The following is a 21,022-nucleotide window of genomic DNA, read 5'->3' on the forward strand; positions in this document are numbered from 1 at the left end:
TAACTCCCTGCTGAGTTCAGCTGTTAACATGATGTCCACCATTAAGAATTCAGTCTGTAGAAAGCATTGTAGGAAATAATTAGCCAAAAAAGCTTTAAATACATGATTTGTAATACATCATTTTTTTAGTGTGAAGCCATCTTTGTAATTGCTTTCCTATATCAGGAGGATATTTTTTAGTCACAGGAAAGCAAAAAGTGTAATTTACATCAAGCAGGCTAAGCACATGTATATGTTAGAAAATCAGATATTTTTTTTTACTTGAGGCCATTCTACTTTTTTACTTAATGCTTTTTTATATAAATTTGAAAATTGAGTGTATAAAACTTTTCTTTTCCTCAACCGCTTTATTAAAATGTTCAGGTAAGCTCAGATTCAATTCACAGATTCTATAACTGGGCATACTGGTTTATCACATTCAGCAAATAAGCAGAACAAATACCTGGAAATACCAAGGGGTTGGTTTATAAATCGGTGAATTTGACATTTATTTTAGGTGAGTTTTACTGGTGCATGTGTTTCAAACTAAAGTGATTGATTCAACTGTGGTGAATAGTTAGTGAATTTTACATTTATTGCTATATAAATATGCACCAAAGTGGTTGTGGCTACACAAACTTCTGCACAGTCTGACATTTAAGTGACTCTTGCAATGTGAAAAGAATAGGTTCACATTGAAAATTGAGCCCTTAACAAAATCAATTAATTCTGAATAAAGTTATACCCTTATATGATTAAGGGGTGTCTACTAGGATAGAATTATAGAAGTTTCTTTCGTGTTATCATCCTTTTTCCCTGGCCCTATTGCTAGTCTAAGTCAGTTACTCCCCAGATTAACATTTTAAAAGTAAAATAATGCTGCACCCCGGGATAAAGAGTTAATTTATTGAAGAACCCTGATACAAGTTCTTCAAGCTTTTCCCTAGTCCACAACACATCTTCAGACACAAACCTGCAGATGCATCTCAACCCATGAGTCTAATCACACAATTGTAAAGAAAGAATAAGAATATCAGTCTTTCAGCTTGCATTCAAAACTAGTCAGCAGTAGCAATGACAATATTTTATAAAACATTAAATAAACATGTACTGGTATAATAAAAAAAAAACAAAAATAGAAAGCAGCTATATTTTCCAAAAAAAGGAGATTAAGGATATATACTTCACTGGATTTCCTACTGGGGAATATGCACACCCATCATTCGGTGATAGGTATTAGGGAAGGTGAGTGCATTGTAACCCTGGAAGATTTACAGCTAATTTATATATTGTGGAAAATGCTGGACTGTTTTGAAAAATGTATGGACAATGGTCAATATGCTTTTATTGTTTTTTTAACTTGTAGGTTTATTAAGGCTCTATTTGGCTAGTTACAGAGGTAAACGAATCACTGCCAGATGATTAGGACATCACCAATGTACTGCCAAGTTTTTTAGTGGCCCAAGTGTACCCTTCTAGAACCACCCAATTACCATAACTTCCTAAAAAAACTGTTCCATAAAGCTGATCTCTTATTTGGAGGAACTATTACTGATCCATGTGTGCAACGCTTTTAAAGTTTATCTAAGTACATTTTAAAATATATGTTCACTTTTTTTCATTGATATATTAGTGCTTGTTTTTACAGTAATTTCACCTGGAGATCCATCAGAACAAGCTATACCAAGTTCCTTACAGTAATAGGGCGCAGTCCTGATAAAAAATGTTCTGCTTAGTCCCCACATCAAGTCCTTCCCATATACTGTAAATGGTTCCGACTCACCAAATTAACATGAAAGAAAAAAGTAAGAAACTGCATTGGAAGTACGCACGTTACCCAGCAACATAAACTGAACTCAATGTACATTTCAGAAAAGATTGTGGACAGCAATCCAATCAATCTCCCCTTAGCTATTTTTCTATTGATTTTGTGTAACCATTAGAGCCCATTTCTTTAAAGTAACTCACTGTACCAGTGGCACATTGTAGTGTGTTAGAAAAAAGGGTCCCTTCGGCAAATAAAAAAGGCTCTTGGCAGAAAGATAAAATTGATCTGTTGCTCTGGTCCATGAGGGCTATAAGTTGTAAAAGCTGAAGCTGTAAAAGTTGTATTATATAACCTACCATATATGTCCCATGTAACGTTACCTTTGCCTCCAAATTCCTTTCTCAGGACAACAACATGTAATTGTGACATGCCAAGGTTATCTGAAAAGCTAATCAAGGTTACATAAGAAACTAGCCTGGGAGGTTTACCCCTATTCCTTTACAACCCAGTTTCACTTAATATTACTGGAATACTTGTTGCATAACAAATCTGTTCTTGACTTCTGACTTGCATGAGCTGTGTGTCCTATCGTATACCCGCATTGTGCATATTTTACAATGAAAACAATAACAACTATTGTAACTTGCACTGGGGATTTCCTTTCGGCCTCCAATGTGTTTTGATTGTGGTTTTAAACAACCAATACTGACAAGGAGAAACTAAGATAAAGAAGATTCTGAAAACATCCACATTCTGCCTGCTACTGCCTGAAGGTTTTGATGCAACAATATTTGTTTTTACGTCTGCTGGAAATTTGGTTAAACTTTAACAAGATAAGACTGCTTTACAGTGTTATAGATCTATCAGTGCAGGCTTTATGCCATGGGGCAGTACTGAATATGGAATATGCTAAGAAAGAGCAGGACCTGCTCACTTCAAGTGTACATGTGCATAAATAGTAAATTCACAAACTTGTGTGCATATACATTTACAGAAAACTATTACTAAAAATATTTTATTCAAAGAGATACTATCTTCTTGCCAATTCAAGACAAAAACATTTGTGTAAACTTCACCGTTTTGCTATATTTTACTTATCTCTCCAGCATTTTCCTGGTGCTCTAGGTCTATTGCCCTGAACTGCTGTATTGAATTTGAATTCTTTACTTATATACACCTAATGGCAGCATATGATGTTGCTATTGTCAGGATGTAAATGCCACTTAGATAAAGCTAATCGGTATTAATGTGGACAAATATTGTGATATCACCATCAGTGGCCAATGTAATGCAAATTCAAATTCTTGGGATAATGTGATTTAATAGTACTTCAAAAAAAATAGTACATCTAAAAACTGCTCAAAAGGCAAACCAGAGTGGCCTGACTCTGAAGAACTACTTCACTAATCTGTAATAATTTAATATGTTTACAAACAAAGGGTTAGTTATCAAATTATTATATATTTTTCAGCTACATCCTAAACTATAAAAACTATAAACCAATCTGTCATAGTCAACAGGAAATTAGCCCACGTATAGCCAACAAACGCCTTGCTTAATTTTTTTTTTTTTTTATAGAACAATTAAGCAAAATGCAGCCTACTCATGAAAGTACATTTTGCAAGTCTCCAGTGTCCTCACCCAATGTACCATTAGATTTTACCTATTCTTTAGATTTTTATTCCCAGTCTTCTATGAACACTGAAATGTAGTTCCTTAGATAAAAATTCCATTAAAATAACCTAATTGCATTTATAGTCTCCTAGGATTTAAATATTTGACTGCAGTTCACAGCAAAGTGTATTTTACCTAAACGGAACCGACTACACATCTCCAGACAGTGAAAATGCCATACTTGGCTGTAAATTGTTTTCTGGCACCAGAACAGTCTTTTGCATTATTTAAGCTGCGAGTACAATTTGGGATCAAAGCAGCATAACAGATATTAATTTTTAAATAGCAAAAACAAAATCTGTTATCCCTGGCTTGTTAAGTGTTGCTACTAGAATACATTTCACTTTCTGTTGATCACACTGTGCAAAAACATCACACCCATCAATCTAGGGAATAAAGGAGATTGGCACATTTGGTTTGTGTGTGCTATCTGCAATTTATAACTCAGATGGATATCTTAACACAAGCCGAAAACATGCTTACTCTCCCAGTCATTTTACAATGAAGTGCTCTGTGCCTATCGGACGTATTGCAAGGACCTTGTGCAGTCACAATGAAGATGGTGTGCCTGGGAGTGAGAAATCCCACTCCATGGTGGAGCTAAGGACTGCATGGCTTCATGCATGGCTGCATCCTAATAACTACTTAGGTCTATTTAGCTAGGATTGTCAGTCTCCCTGATGAAATTTTTTAATATCAATAAATACAATAAACAGTATTTTTATAGCACCAGCATATTAAGCAGCGCTTTACATTAAATAGGGGTTGCAAACGACAGAAAGATACAGACAGTGACACAGCAGGAGAGAACCCTGGAATCCAGGGTTATGATTGGGTTATTGCATCTCTGGAGTCCAAACGCAAATTAAAGCAGCAGAGGATCCAGTGCATAGTCCACACAAAACAATATTTTAATGAATAAAAGCTTACTTGTGTTTCAGTATACAGTTCCCTCTTGAGAAGCAGACTTACTCTTCTACTGATGCCTGTCGACAAACATAAGGAATTGCTGAAATGACAATGGAGAACAGGTTAGATTTAAGATTACATTTGATATTCAATATCTTTTTAGTGTATACAGTACTACTATTAAATAATGTTTAACATTAAACCTAGATTACATTGCTAGTAGGAACGATGTAGGTGTAAAAATATCAAAATTGTCTCATCATTGACGCAGAACTTCAGCTTTACTTTTAGTTTTGCACAGTTGTTTAGGCTTCTATCATACAAAGTTTTCTTACTCTGAAATTCATTGCACACAGTCAACTTTTCACAGTGTGCATTGGAAAACCCTGCAGGTCTGAGACAGCCTGTCAAACTGATGGACCCCGAACATCAACGAGCCTTTTCCCCATGAGTCTTAATGTCCTTGGTCTGTCTTTTTATTCACTGGATTTTGGGTCAATTCAATAATTTTGGAGGCTCTCCATTTCATGTGGTTGTAACCTAGGGAAGTTTGCATGAGATCAGCCATGATCTTTTTGAATTGAACAAAAACACCATCTTTTGTCATCAAGCAACACTAGATTGAAAGAAAGCTGAGGCGAATACAGAAGTCTTCCCTGGTCAGTCATTTAGTTTTTCACCATGGCAGATTACTAAATGACGGAACACTGTAAACACATTTTCACCTGAGATGATCATGAATGTTTGTCTCAGGAGACAATTATTTAAAGTGTGTACGTAGCTTAAAATGAAGACGAAAATGAGAAATCAGGGACTGCACATATTGCAGATTCAACTTTAAACTATAAAAAAACACCACAAATTGACAAACAATAATAAAATAAGGACTAATCCAACCAGCATACACAAAGCAGAGTTCTCCACAGAGTGAGTCTGGATACCCCATTAGGCCGTTATCTTTAGAAAATGTTTGCAGCAAATTTTACATTTACATTACAATTTTTTAGTGCTTCACCAGTCTTATGACTTTTTCAACATTTTGCACTGCTGTTACTATAGTATAATGCAATGAATGTTAGAAACCAATTCAGATGAACAAATAGTAAAACTTTGTCGACAGACTGAAAATTAGAACTTCAATGATATATATTGGCTTTTAAATATAAGAGCCCTTAACATGCAAAGTAGCACATATCTGTGTGCTTGAAATGTTAATACACACATTATTGCACAAGGATATTCTTACAGGATATAAATATATAAATGTAAAATATGAATCACATTAATAAGTGAGTCTTTCAAATACATTAATATGAAGTTGGAAAATACAATAACGTACTTATACTGGGAACAATGTAGCCCAGATTTTACTTTGAGAATTGTTGATTTATCCTGCCAAATACTTACAGAATTAGCAATCTCAGTATTGCTAATGCCTTTATCAGTGATTTGCACTGAACCTGTAATGATACCATGCCCTTCATCTTCAAAAAGACCACATAAGGAAAGCTCCTTAACAACACTGCTGCCTAATTGCTCTAGGCCGAGCTGGACTCATTTATAGCTGAGCTTCAGTATTGTGGAAAGGTTTTAAAAGCCTTGGAATGGGATTTATTGCACCTCTTCTTTGCAGAATACATTGCAAATAAAAAGGCTTTAACAAAATAATAGGCAAGACATTTATTCAATTAATAACTAGAAGGTGCAAAACACAGAGATAAATTCAATACAAGTCTGAATTCCTCACATTCCCAAACACTTCAAAAGCATAAAAGCTTCCTGCGCATATCTTTGAGATGAGATTCTTATCACTGTTTTTTTATAGTGTTTGGGAATTTACAAAATTAATGTTTTTCTCTTAAAAGTAATGTTAGAGGTAAGTGACAAAGATTTTTAAGATCCTTCAAAATTCTCCTTCCCCATCCTGCAAATTTTGAATTTTCTGCACGTGGCAGTAATGTTTCAGGGCAAGTTAAAGCGTACCTAATTTCAGAATTTTTTGTTTGCGTTTTTTAAAGTGCAACACGCTTTTTTTAAAAAATAAAAAAATAAAAAGGGTGCAGCACCGCTCCCTTATTCTTGATCAAATGAATGTGAGCACAAAGGCTCCCATGATACCTACGTCACACATCCCAGGAGGCTCTTAGCTGCTCCTTCTGCACATGCCCAAGCATCTCGCCTGTGCAGTTTTTCTCCAATTTATGTCACTCGATTCCGCACCTGCGCAGTGCAAGATCGCGTGACCTAGGAAGAAGAACACAGAAGAAGAGAGCAGAAGATGTCCGCACCTGCTGCTCCCCCTGCCCTGGGCCGAAAACTGATACCTGGATGATAGGTAGACTGATCTGTGGGATTGAAAGCAAGTGTGATTTTTTGGTTTTAGGAGTATGAATACAGACAGTCATGTAATGGCCAGGATCCTCTACTCCTCCTGTGTCATTGTTTGTATCGGTCTGTCATCTGTAACCTCTATATAATGTATAGTGCTGCCTAATATGTTGGCACTTTATAAATATTATGTGCTTTATTAGGGTGAAATAAAAGTTACGTTTATTTAGAGAAGATTGGTGTGTGAGCCTTACATGACATGATTGGTAGAATCAATTACAAAATTTTCCTTAAACTTTCAACTCCTATCAAACTTTTTTATAGGAAATATAACTTCTAGTTACTCTCAGAATGCTCTGCTGGCACGTCAATCAGGACACACAAGTGCCCCCTTCTCTATTGACATTCATTAGCAACCTTCCTCAATTCTATATATTTTTTCAAAAATTATCAATGTTGGCACCCGACTTTGTCCACATTTTTTTTTTTGGCCCACTGTATTTGAGTTTGGCACCCCTGTTTTAAAGTGTCAGATGTATAAAACTATGGATTTAATCTAAATTTCCTGCACATAATTGGCTGTATTAAGTTTACATAAATCATCCCACTTTACATTGCTCAGGTTAACTTATCTTTCCCTGATTATGTGTTTTTGTTTATAAGTGCATAAATCTGTCCAGGAAGTCTACACAGTAGCAACTATATCAAAGGTAGGCCTCCAATTCACTCAATACTATGCTAATGTCTGGTGCACAGGGATAGTATAGTATGTTAGTGGTGATGACTCCCATTAAGGATCAGTATGAGAGTTCCCTTAGATCAGGGTTTGCCATTCATGAATACGATAAAAAATATAGTGATATAAAGATCCAATTTAGGTTATGGAATAAAAAGTATGTAGTGCCCAACACAACCAAATGTACAAGAATTTACAGAGTGAAATCCTTAAAACCTACTGAGGCACACAATTTCATATTTGCATATTATATGAAGGACAAATTAGCCTTTTCTCTTCTGAGAACATTAGAGCATTAAGGGCAGCACAGTTGCTCAGAGGTTAGCGCTCTGACCTTTGCAGCGCTAGGTCCCAGGTTCGAATCTCAGCCAGGACACTATCTGCATAGAGTTTGCAGGTTTTTACCCTGTGTTTGTGTGGGTTTCCTCCGGGTACTTTGGTTTCCTCCCACATCCCAAAAACATGCAGTTAAGTTAATGGCTTCACCTCAAAATTGACCCTAGACTGTATTAAAGACATATGACCTAGGTAGGGACATTAGATTGTGAGCTCCTTTGAGGGACAGCTAGTGACATGACTATGGACTATGTACAGCGCTGCGTGATATGATGGTGCTATATAAATACTGTGTAATATTATTAATAAAATGTCTTTGTTCTACCTTTGCTAGGTCAGTTTAAATTCTAGAAACAGCTCTGCATATAGCAACACTTGACCTTCTTGATATAAGACAAGTGGTAACTGGATGCAAAAGCACCCCTGAGCTGGGAAATTATCTTCTAAAAAAAAAAGGAAAATATATGGATTCTCTTTGCAGATGAGTCTCATGTTTTCCACAATAAAGGTTACATCACTATGCCAGTTTCATAGTTAAATGACAAATTGTAGGACACAATACCAACCAATGAGAAAGCATCTTTCATCAATCTTTAATAGTGAATTTCATTACATTAGGTAAAATCACTTCTTACATCCTCATTTTTCCTGTCTTGATATTCCTATTAGCAGCTGCATGTATGATAAAATGCGTGTGCTGTATATCTTAAAAATTCCATTCTATTTTCTAGGGCTTGTTTGTAAAATATTAATGGCTGGGATGAATTTTATATGACTTTTTGGACTTCTGTATTTTACTGAGCACATGGGCTATACTATATATATATATATATATATATATACACACACACACATATAGTGTATATACTATATGTATGAATGTCAAGGTTTAATTTTTCATTTCTGATTGAACCTAAAGAACACATTAACAAATAATTTACATTACAGTAGTTTTGCAGGACAGTTTTCTTTTCCCAATACATAAATCACCCAGGAGTCATGGATGAATTGCATGGAAAGGAAGACTTTGTATATGGGGTATTAAATTTCAGGCATTTCCAGTCCGCCTTACTGTAACATCACTAAACTGATGTGAGAGTGGTGGGAATCGGACTGTCTACCATTGGAGATAAAAGATCCACCTGGATAAAAGACATTCCATGGATGGAAATGTATTTGTCTGTGAAGCAGAAGAACACTAAATTCAAGCTTCACTTGAAATAATGTTAACATCCAGCCATGTTTACCAGGGAGATCTTGTGTCTGTCACTAAATTCTTTGGATTTAAGAAAATCTGACACATATTCAGCAATCCCACTGAAGTGTTTAGCCAGGGGACATGCAGACTGATAACATGCAAAGGTTTGTCTGCACACTGCGACATGAGGTTTTAAGGATTTTTTTTTTAAATCACATCTTAAAAATGAGTGATCCTTGAGAAGTATTATTTCTTTTCTATTTACATATTAGGAATACATGCAGATTTACCAGGAATGTGCAAAACCTGATAATATACATTAAGCAACCTACAACAACCAGTGAAAATTTACAAGTATTTTAAAATGTAAAGCCGAAATCTGATTGGGTATTATGTACTTTGCATTTCCTGATGTTATACTGAAGGATCCTGTAAATGGCTACTGAAAGTAACTAAAGCTACGTACACACTTCCAATTATTATCGTTGGTAAACGAACAACGAACGATCCTGCACGATATCTGCGAACGATCGTATAGCACCGATCCTGTACATACAGATAACGACACGATCGTTCGTAGATATTGTACACACAATAGATGCGATCGTTTGAACGATACAGGAAGTGACGTGCACCACAGGAAGTGAGCGAACGTTCGTTCACCGCGCATGCTCACACCATGGACGATCAATGAACGACCGTACACACGATAGATGGTCAACGATCGTCGTCCAATCCGATCCGCCTGTCCGGTCGTTCATTTCCAACGACTATCCTCGTTCGTGGGCATCGTTGGTTACTTTTTTTATGAACGATTTTTGCCCAATCGATCGTTCGTCGTTCGTTCGTCGTTCATTTCCAACGATAAAAATTGGATGTGTGTACGCATCTTAACTGTAAGCTCCCCTAGAAGTCCTATAGTTCTTCCTAAAATGTTGTTTATATAGACAATTATGAACATAAGGTATTTTTGTGTGAGTGGACCTCTATGTGTCAAATGTTTCAAAGTATGTAATAGACTTTACAGTCTTAAGAGAGCAGTATTTAAAGAGTGACGTAGGATGAAAATAAAATTTGCCGATCTCACTGCGCATGCGTGAGATCAGCAAATTTTTCTCTTTGAGCAAAAAGGCTCCTTCTGCACATGACTGAGATGCTCTGGCATGCGTAGAATGAGCACCCAAGAGCCTCCTGGGATGCCTGGCGTAGGTATCCTGGGAGGCTTTGCGCTCCCATTCATTCTCCACTGCCTTAGCCTTAAAAAAAAACAGATTTTTTTTATCCTACATAAAAGGGTTCTCTACCCTTTTATGTAAGGTTAAAATTCTGAGTATAGGTACGCTTTAAGGTAGTTGGTAAAATCACATCAAAAACACATAGATATGTATCTACCATCTTTCAAGATTTGGAAATCCAAACCCCTGAGGTTTAGAGGCTCCTGAAGTACAGAAGATGCTGCTGAAAGGTTTGTACAGTTTGCAGGTTGCAGTTTTATTAAGCAAAGAAAATGTTCAGTTTAAAGCATAATTCCTGGCAGAAAGTAAAACCAGTCAGTGATCCAGCTAACACTGCAGATGTTCTCAAACTAGAATGTTTATATAGTTCAATATAAATAATTTGTAAAGCACGACATGCAGAATCCAGAAAAAACTTCACAGGGGTCCTGAGTGTATTTCCTGAAGTCTTTCCTGTGTAACTACTTCTCTCACTGCTACTGAAACACTACAGAGACATCCATCATATTCAACCTTCCCAGGCTGATGTGAATCTGATTATTAAGTATAGGAATCTTCTTAGTATTATTTACATTACATTAGGGTTTTCTATATTAAATGCAGCAAAGAGCTTGCAATGTTGTGTTTTTATTTGCTTCTGCATCACAGGCAGAAATTCGCGGGTTACTGGTGAGCTGGCTGTATCTGTTATATTCATCTTAAACTTCAGCTTAATTTTCAATTACAACAGCAGTGCATACTAAAGCAACACATGATTTTTACCAGAAAAAAAAAATGCTGTGTTTCAAAATGCCTGGAATTCTTTTTTTAAATTAGTTAACAATGGCAATGACCAGATAAAAGGCGACACTGATTGCTATGGGAAGACAGTGAGATATTGTGTTCACACTAAAGCTACGTACACACTTCCAATTATTATCGTCGGAAAACGAACGACGAACGTTCCTGCACGATATATAGGAACGATCGTATAGCACCGATCCTGCACATAGAGGTAACGACACGATCGTTCGTAGATATTGTACACACAATAGATACGATCGTTTAAGCGATAGAGGAACTATGTGCACGACAGGAAAGTGAACAGACGTTCGTTCATCACGCATGCTCTGAACATGGACGATCAACGAACGACCGTACACACGAACGATGTTCAAGGATCGTCGTCCAATCCGATCCGCCGGTCCGGTCGTTCGTTTCCAACGAGTTTCCTCGTTCGTCCGCGTCGTTGGTTACTTTTTTTACGAACGATTTTTTGCCCAATCGATCGTTCGTCGTTCGATTGGAACGATAAAAATTGGAAGTGTGTACGCACCTTAAGCCAACCACTGATGAAATTATCTTCTTTTTTTTAACAGTAGTCTGCAGACAGATCTCTGATTGCATAATACATTGAACTTTTAGGTAGATGGTTTTACATTAGAGAACAGGAACATTAGGCTATATTAGAAATCAGAACTGAATTGTCAAATATCAGTGTACACAGAATGAATCCATGGATCTATTGTGTCATGTGCCAATAGTACTGGCAATAGTATAATGGCACAAGAAATGTTTTCATGTTGTGCATCAGTTGTAGGAGGAAACCCTCTCACTTTCAAAAAACGTGAAATAGAAAGAAAAACTGGCCAAAAAATACATATTAAAAGCAAGTGCAAAAAGTGAAACATGATACTTACCTGCAGTCTGAGACTCATCTGTGCTCCAGTCTACAACTATTATCAGATTATTCAGCATTCAACACTTCCAGGATGATGGATAAAGAATGACAGTGTCCAACACTGCACTTCAATTCCTTCCAGTAGTAGGAAGTTTTACTTTATATCCAATCTCATAAAAATAGGTATGCACGACAAAGAAACCCGACAAACACCATCTCATAGCAGACTAAGGGCAAGTATAAGATATCATTTTTACACAGAATAATACAAGAAGCTAGATCCTGAATGGGACACAGGAGTTGTAGACACAAGCAGAGCATAGAACAGGAAGCAATGCAGACAGAAGCTCTGAAGTGAGACCTTATCCCTCTGTTGTTCATTGAGCTGTTGTTGAGAGGAAGATCACATCCCACCTTCACAGGTTTCATCACACAATAGCAAAATCAGACATCATTGTGTTTTTGTGTGCAAGGGCAAGTGGAGCCTGTATTCTGGACATATTTCATGATGAAAAATCAGCAGCTCCAGCTGCTAATATTTCTCTATAAAAATCTAAGTTCAAACAAATAGACAATAAAATAATGTGAAGTGAATTATAAGCTGATGGTGCGTGAGACTAAGCACATGGTGAGACTAAGCAAAAATAAGACCTGACCAGAACCACAAGTGCTTTCGAGGGTGTGATTCTCCAGGTACCCCTTACAATATTTGGTGGGAGTGTCCCAAATTGCGAAGATACTGGACCCATGTACACCAAATAGCATACACAATAGTGGGAAGGTCCTTCTCCAAACGCCCAGCAGAGTTCAGGATGTCATGGTTCCTGGTAAATGAAAAATTGAGGGCTATACTTACTGACTCTATGCCACCCTTCCACAAGATGTGGTCACCCTGGATTTAATATTATATGCCGGTGGTCTGGGATTGTACAAGCCTAATGTTTTAAGGCTTTATTGAGAGAGACATAACTGAGCCTACGGGTGCATCAATTCTGCACTCTATTTCTATTACCAGAGTAACTATTATTCAGTTACTCTCTCTATTATGGTTCAGTATTTATTTCAGTTGCATTCCTATAAGCACTCAGGGGTTTTAGCTGTGGCTGACCCCCTACAGGTAGGGTAGGAGAAGTGCCACCCTTATGGGAGGATATCTCAATCCCCACTCAAGGGCAGCTTGTTATTAAGGGTAGCTACTGATGGTCTTCCTACCAATCTTCAAAACTTCAATTTGATGTTTAATTGTGATATTATATGTTTTCTTTCTCCTCTCTTTTATTGTTGGAATGCTATACTGGAATGTAACATTTTGAATTTGTATATTTGTTTTCTCTTGTAAAACATGAATAAAAATCTGTTGAAACAAAAAATAAATAAATAAATAACAATAAAGGCATTTCATAAATAATTTTCACCATTACAGGCCCAATGTCTGCAGATATTAGGGCATCTACTTGCTTCTATGTATCCTCTATCCCAAGCATCCACGGCTCTTTAAGGCATATGAGCTTTTTTAGCCATGCTCTTGTTTCCCATGAATCATAATCATTAGGACAAATAACTGTGCAGTGAACAGTGCAAATGCTTTCCATGTCGCTTTTCTTGTCAATATTCCAGATTAATTCTCTTTCATTACACCACTGCAATGTTGGCAAATTATTCATAGGAACAATGCAAAAAACTGGCTAAGGTAAAAAGCAAAATTCCAAGGCCCTCATTACTCGCCTAAAACGCATGTACAGCCGCACGCCATGCGTACTAGATATTGAGGATATTAGTGTCTCAACCTCTATGAGGGCAGATATGCCCATCTCACAACAAATTTGTCCCATTACCCCCAGACAACACTTAAGAAAATCAGTTATTGGAGTATGATGCTACTTTGAGTTTTATTTACCTAGGTATTTTACATGTTTACTATGTTGTACAAAAGGCATTATGGGTTTCTTTATGGCAAGCTCTTAGATAATATCTTGGAAGGGTTTTAAACGATGCCAAGCACATTTGGCACCAACTTTGCTTGTAATCAAAATAAGCAAACTGATTCTTCTGAACAAACTGAACATCAACCAAGCAAGCAACTGCTTCCTTGTCTCAAAAGAAACTGTGCAGTGGCTGACCATTTTGTATACACTATACATCAGTAATTGAATAAAACATCTGCTCTGCCTAAACATTACAATTATAAGAAAGCATCAATACAGCAATGAACAGATCTTAATGATGGAATTAAATTAGCATTCCACACTCCATTAGGAATGGGGCTACAAACCTGTAAAATTATTCTCTATGGCACAGGAACAGCTCACCGATTGGTTTTACTTGATATTGCCAGCCATGCATAGTAACCCTAAAGCTATTTTCATATGAATATTTCTGGACCACAGTTAAAAACGTAACAGAAAGCAGTCAGGGAAACTTTAAATTTAGTTTTAGACTGGCAACACTATGGAGGTATGAAATCACACAAAAACCATCTGAACAGATTCACAATCCACACAATTGTCTAAAAGGATACGTTTGTATTTGCATTCACAGAGCATATCGGCTTTCAATTAATCCATGGCCATTGTCTTATGCTGCAAGTCTAAATAAGTTACACACTACACATGAAACACGAGTCAACAAAAGACTTCCTCACGTTACAAGAGTTTAAAAAACCCCACATGATCACTGCAAGTAGAGGTCCAACTAGTTGGCACTAAGGAAGCCTGGAACAAAAGAGGTCCAGTGTGTCAACCCAGCAACACTGAGTAACCACACACATCTAGAAACAAACGAAAACACACAATATTCTGTAATGTTTGGTCACTGTAGAGATGACTGGATGTAAGCATAAGACAACGAACATTTCAACCTGTTTGCTGGAACCAATAGTAACTAGGAGAGATTGGTAAAACATTAACTAAATAAACTATTTTTGTTCCAGTGGTATTAGTTTTATTTAAGAATAGGAAAACATTATAATAAAGTACCTTATCAAAAAGGATTAGACTCATAGTTAGTATCATTCATACATAATTTACAGATAGATCATGACAGGGGGGCAGGGGGGTCCCTTGAAGCAGAGTCTACAGGTTTTAGAGATTTGTCAACATATATCACATTTAAGTGTGTATTAAAGTTTTAGCATTGTATATGAACACAGGGGGCGGCCCACTACACATATAGCCTCCCCATCCTGATTGCTGGTGAAGTGAATGCACAGTAAATGTACATTACTGCTCATCTGGGTACACATAAATCACTCTGCAATCTTTCCCACAATTCTACACTAATATAAGGAAACAGCTGGTGCCACAAAGTGATAAGATAAATTGAGGAGACAAACCTCTGACTTTTACTGTATCCACCTACACACTTTGTAGAAACCAGTGGGAACACCATGAACATCTCCAGCAGATGGCTTGACTCCAAAAGTCACAACAAAGCTGAGAAACTTTTCCGTATAATGGCGACATAACATATAGATTTATTTCCGGATTGGATAAACTAAAGTTTTAGCTAGTAAAAAGAATCACACATACTTCTGTCCTCCAAAAGCTCCTCCACAGCCTAAGAGTCCCCAAATTGCAACCCCCAAATTCCCATTTTGGAGAGTGCTAAACCCCAACTCACCACCCTACAACAGTATAGGTGTAATGTGGAGGCCCAATGTGATAGCAGCATTTACTGTATGATATTGCATTAAAGAGACGGTATCCTATTTTTCTGGGGCTCCCATAGTGCAGAGTGTTAAGATTCTAGTAGTATGCAAAGACACAATTTGGTATCTGCAATCTGTTTCCATAGCTTATGGTCATTAGTGCATTATATTTGCTTCCTAGGGCCAACATAACATTGACACAAGATAATACCAGATACGATAATACTGGCAGAATTTTTAGAAAAATAATTATTCTTTCCCTTACACAGCTAAAATGATAACTTAGAAAAATAAAGATGAAAACATTGCATAAACAGACAAGTAAACACAAATTCCTCAAAGTAATTGCCTAAAGTGAACCCTAAACTTGATAAATCCTCTGTGAAAAGCTGATTTATATCTTACTATCAACAGATTATCCTCTAAACAAAAAGAGGAACTTGCGCTGGGAAACACCATAATGAGTTTTAATTCAAAAACCAAATCATTTGTAATGGTTACTTTACAATATTAGTTCTTGTACAATAACAAGCTTTTAAACAGATGGTGTTTAACTACTATTAGTTGGGATTAACATACCAGAAAGCCTTAGCCAAGGGAACATTTCTGGAAAAGATGGTGGTGCAGCTCATTTTGAGATAATACAAGCTGATTAAAATAATTTCTCAGCTCCAGACCTTACAAAATATTAAGAGGGCCAAACAGAACATGAAGCCTAAACAGCAGTCAATTTAAGAAATTGACCTTAAAAAACAGGTTAGTGTGAACCAGCAGTTAACCAGGTTACATTCACAATTTAGCAAGGGAACTGCTTCACTGTTAAGCTATTATTATTAAACAGGATTTATACCCCACCATATTAAATAGGGGTTGCATATGACAGACAGATACAGACAGTGGCACAGAAAATGGAGAGGACCCTGCTCTGAAGAGCTTACAATCTAGGAGGAGGGGAAGTATCACCCAATAAGAGGGGGATATATGGAGTGGTGGGAAGTAGTGAGGGTTTTAGGTAACAGAAGAAGATGGGTAGGCTAGTTTGAAAAGATGGGTTTTTAGTGCTCTTTTAAATGTGCAGAAAGAAGGGGCAAGCCAAATAGGATGGGGAAGATCATTCCAGAGAGTTGGGGCAGCTCTAAAAAAGCCTTGGAGCTGTGCGTGTGATGAGGTTATGAGTGAGGAAGTCATTAGTAGGTCATTGGAGGAGCGAAGAGAGCCACTAGGGGAGTATTTCTTTACCAGGTCAGAAAGGTAAGTGGGACAAGAACTGTGGAGAGATTTGAAGGCAAAGCACAGGAAATGAATTTGATTCTAAGGTGAAATGGAAGCCAATGAAGTGAACTACAAACAGATGCTACCTACACTTTTAACTTTGTAGCTGTTTTTCATTGCCCTCAATGTGCTTTACATGCACTCTCCACATCCATGAGCTGATATATATAACATTCAGAACCATTGCTCGGAGTAGTACTCCAAGAGAATGTTAAGCTGCTACATCTAGCACCTACCAAAGCAACAATGGTAAGCAGGAGGGTTTCTTAAATCATCTCTTTAAAACGTGCTGCTTTCAGTTTGGTTTCCTGTAGATGCGTTTATAGATATTGCCTCTATAATAAATCAGAGCATCAATATGAATTGTGCTAAATATAAGCCTGTGGTGAGGTAGACAATCTTTACCAAAGTGAAGTACATGATGTCATATAGTGCTGCTATCAACTGCAAATGTTTCCATCTAAACCAAACACTTTAGGGGGTCAGCAATTGTTCTAAATATTACATTTTCCTTAAAGGCTAGGTATACACATGCAATAATTGTTATTAGGAAAACGAACGACTAACGACAGATCAATGATTATGCACGATTATTTTGAACAATCGTATTGTGCACAATTCTGTACATGCTAAAACGATACGATCGTTTAAATATAATCCACCAATAGTGTACACACGGTAGATACGATCGTTTGAAAGATGCAGGAAGTGACATGTAGAGGAGAAAGCGTACTGCAGAACCATCAATGATCACTGAACGGCTGTACACACAATGGATTTTGAACGATCGTCGCCCATTCAGATCCGCCAGGACGGTCGTTCGTTTCCAGTGACAATCCTTGTTCATCGGCATCGTTGTGCACTTTTTTGTTAACGATAATCGGATGATCGGTCGTTAGTCCTTCGTTTCCAACAATAATTATTGCACGTGTGTTCGCAGCCAAAGATGTATCCAGCATCAATTCAACTTAAAAAGATAAAATTGATCATGCATTGAGAGAAATATGTAGGCTGGAATTGATGACCTCCCTCTGAAAATGTTAGTTATGTTGCTGGCACTGCGATCAATGGCTTAAGTAATTCCTGAGATACTAACTTTAAACAGGTATGTAAATCAAGAGTTTACTGGGTACGTTCTTTTTTTAGATCAGAAGCTTAGAAAGCATGCAAGCCACAATACCTGCATGACAAAAACATTATTATAATTATTTCTACATATATTTATCAGACAGTACAAAAGTAAAATATATATACATATATATATATATATATATATATATATACCGGTATATATATACACACACACATACAGTATATAAATATATATATTGCTTTCCAACCAAAAAAAGCATGAAAGTGAAGTATACAAAACATGCCATCTAGATGTGATCCACAAAAGAACATAATAAATGTCCATTTTCAATGAGGCCAGGAGAAACTTGTGCCCCTGAATCACCAATACTAATGCCTATGCAGCATAGTGAATAATAGGATGAATGAAACCGGTCTTCTCAGGGCATGTGTAACAATGAAATCCCTTTGCTTTGCAACCACCTGTAAAATTGGTGTGCAACCATTTGTAAATATGGATCAGCTTTAAAGGAAAACTCCAATCTTGTTAACTCCTCTGATGTTGACAAGACCAGTACACAGGTTTTTAATTTAAATATTGAGCACATGCACATTTAATGTTTTTTTGCATTGGTAAATTATTTTTCCTCTTGTAATATTTACCAAATGCCAATCATTTTCTTATCTAATAAAGAGATTGTAAAAGATAATTGGGGCTACAGGTTTTTTTTTTAGAAAGCCAGTATTTTTACCTCAATGATCAGCAGGTAAGATTTCATAGCAATGTTCTCATGACTTGTTCCATGATGGCCCTCTTTGTGTACTATCTGGGCTATAGTTTTTCCCATGGAGAACAGCCATCTCAGCTTTGGTTCTCTGTAGCTATTCAGAGATAGGGCTGGCCTCATTTTTAACCTCAGCTAGTATTTGAGAAAAACATTTACCAAACAGAGCTGTCTACACCATATTATTTTCCACAGATTTATTAGTGCTCAAGTTCAACTTTTGAGATTTTTTTGTAAATCAACACATATTGGTGCTTTTCTACAACCTGATTGCAAAGTTAATTTGACAGAAGAGGAGTTTATGAATACCTATCTGAAACATGAATCTGTTTCAAAACTGGTTTTGCTGAAATTACACAGCACTAAAAATATGTTAAAATGCACTTGATGGAATCATTTGCATTTTATATCAGCACTAAAAAATGAATAAGATAGTAAATTAGGAAAAGAATCATTGAATGTTAACACGTATCTCAATGTACAGAAAGACAATACAAAAGGCCCCAATCTGAAATATATATTTATCCTGAGAGCATAATAACCGCACACAGGGAAACTCCACCGAACTATTAATTCCACTATGCATTTGGTTGAAATAATTAAATGGGAGTTTTTACTTTTTTTCCCCATTTGTAAACTACAAACATATTTACTACTGATATCATGGATAATTATGTATTCACCAGTGATATAAAATCCAAATGATTCCATCAATACGATTGTAACACTACAAAATGTAGAACTTTTCAAAACAGGTGAATACTTATGGCACCAAGTCTTGTTTTTTATGTAAATGCAAAACCTGACATATTAGTAAACCTCTCCCTCTACAAAATAAAGGCTGTTTATTATCAGTTTAGCCTTTTCAACTTTAATAGAAGTAGCTTTGAGCAATAACCAAGTGCGTCCACTAATCAGTCGGATTTCATCAGTCAACTCCTTTTATGATCTAAAGGTAGATTTCCCAGCATTTATTTGTTTATACACAGGCTCACATTCCTGGCTATATTAAAGAATAACTGGACAAATACCACTTTATTATATGGGGCAGTAAAACTCACAGAGATTGCTGATGCTACAGTTCATTCCATATGGGCAGGCAATGCAATAAACATTTTCAACAGTGAAAAATCAAAAAAGAACTGACAGTTTGTTTTTCTTTTTTCAGACTTATTCATATTTTGTGCATTTATGAGCAATTCAATAGCTGCACCAGTAATCCAACCAAATTCCCATCAACCTTTCTCATTCTCCCGGGGTCTGCAATTAGACGAAGGGCCCCTTTCCAATAATTTAGAATGTTGTAATGAGGTAACGTGTCAAGCATCAACATGTATGGCAGTTATGTAAATGCACATAATCAATTTCCAGCTTGATGAGAAATTTCATAGACTGTTTCAATGATATTATGCTGAAAAAATCATTTTTAAATACTTATATATATTATTGATCTTGCTGTGTAAACAATGTATTTATTTCAGTTTTCTTTTTCATTATTCAATCTCTATGTACATATGCAGACCGTTAAGCCTACTTATCATCATATCCCTGAGGAAGCCCATTTGTGGCGAAAAGCGTTGGATTTATTACACTTTAAGCACGGTTTTCTTCATCACCCTTTTTTGTATTCTTTGAATATACGTATGTACAATGTTACACATATACTGTGAAGTGTCAAACAGTTATAAGGTATAGATCTGTCAAAGAGTATTTGTCAGATACAGTTGCATCATTAAGAAAAATAATTACATTTTGACATTAGTCTGCTTATAATAAAAACAGTGTTGGGTATTTTTGAATAAATCAGTATACAACAAAGGCAACTATATTATATAAACAGAATTTGGCCAGGGAATCTAGTGATCAATGAACCCTGGTTATGAAAAGATTAAACAAAACAGCATTTTGTTTTGGTGGTAAAACTACTAAATACTTTGACCTCAATTTCTATGAGTTAGTGAAGAGAAGTAACTACCCCCTCCAAATGATCCAAGACTGAACATTATTAACTTCATTTCTATATATAAAAAAAATAAAATCTCAATACTGAACGCTGAAGGCATGGATGAAAAATTCAACAGCAAAAGAAAATCTTTAGACTACTCTGCAGAATTAGGAAACAATTTAATAGTGAGCAAATTTCACATAAAAGTTGAGTGAAAAGTGAAGCAAATTAGGATTACTTTGACATCACAGCTTGCAATAAATATCTCCTTACATTCAATGCTGCAATAAGCAAGATTTGGCTTATTAACTGTCACTGAAGTTTAATGTTTGGTTTGTGTCTCATCCAATTGCAGTGTATTTAGCCAAGTGTTCTCAGAATCACTATGTAGTCTGTCAGAAGCAGATCTGTCAATGAAATGAAGTATCCTGACATTTGCTGTGCTGGCTGTAATGCTGATTGAAGAATTGCAGTTAGCTT

At 36.4% G+C, this 21,022-nt stretch overlaps 1 protein-coding gene across 1 annotated transcript in view; it reads right to left on the reverse strand.

Moving 5' to 3' along the window:
- Nucleotides 1-21,022, reverse strand: part of SORBS2 (sorbin and SH3 domain containing 2) — a 145,619-nt gene that overhangs the window by 83,616 nt on the left and 40,981 nt on the right. The window contains exon 3 of the mRNA XM_072406851.1: nt 4,352-4,430. The gene's annotated coding sequence lies outside the window, so the exon portion shown is untranslated. The remainder of the gene's footprint in view (nt 1-4,351; nt 4,431-21,022) is intronic.

This window comes from Pyxicephalus adspersus, chromosome 3 (genome assembly GCF_032062135.1).
Source record: "Pyxicephalus adspersus chromosome 3, UCB_Pads_2.0, whole genome shotgun sequence".
NCBI lineage: Eukaryota > Metazoa > Chordata > Amphibia > Anura > Pyxicephalidae > Pyxicephalus > Pyxicephalus adspersus.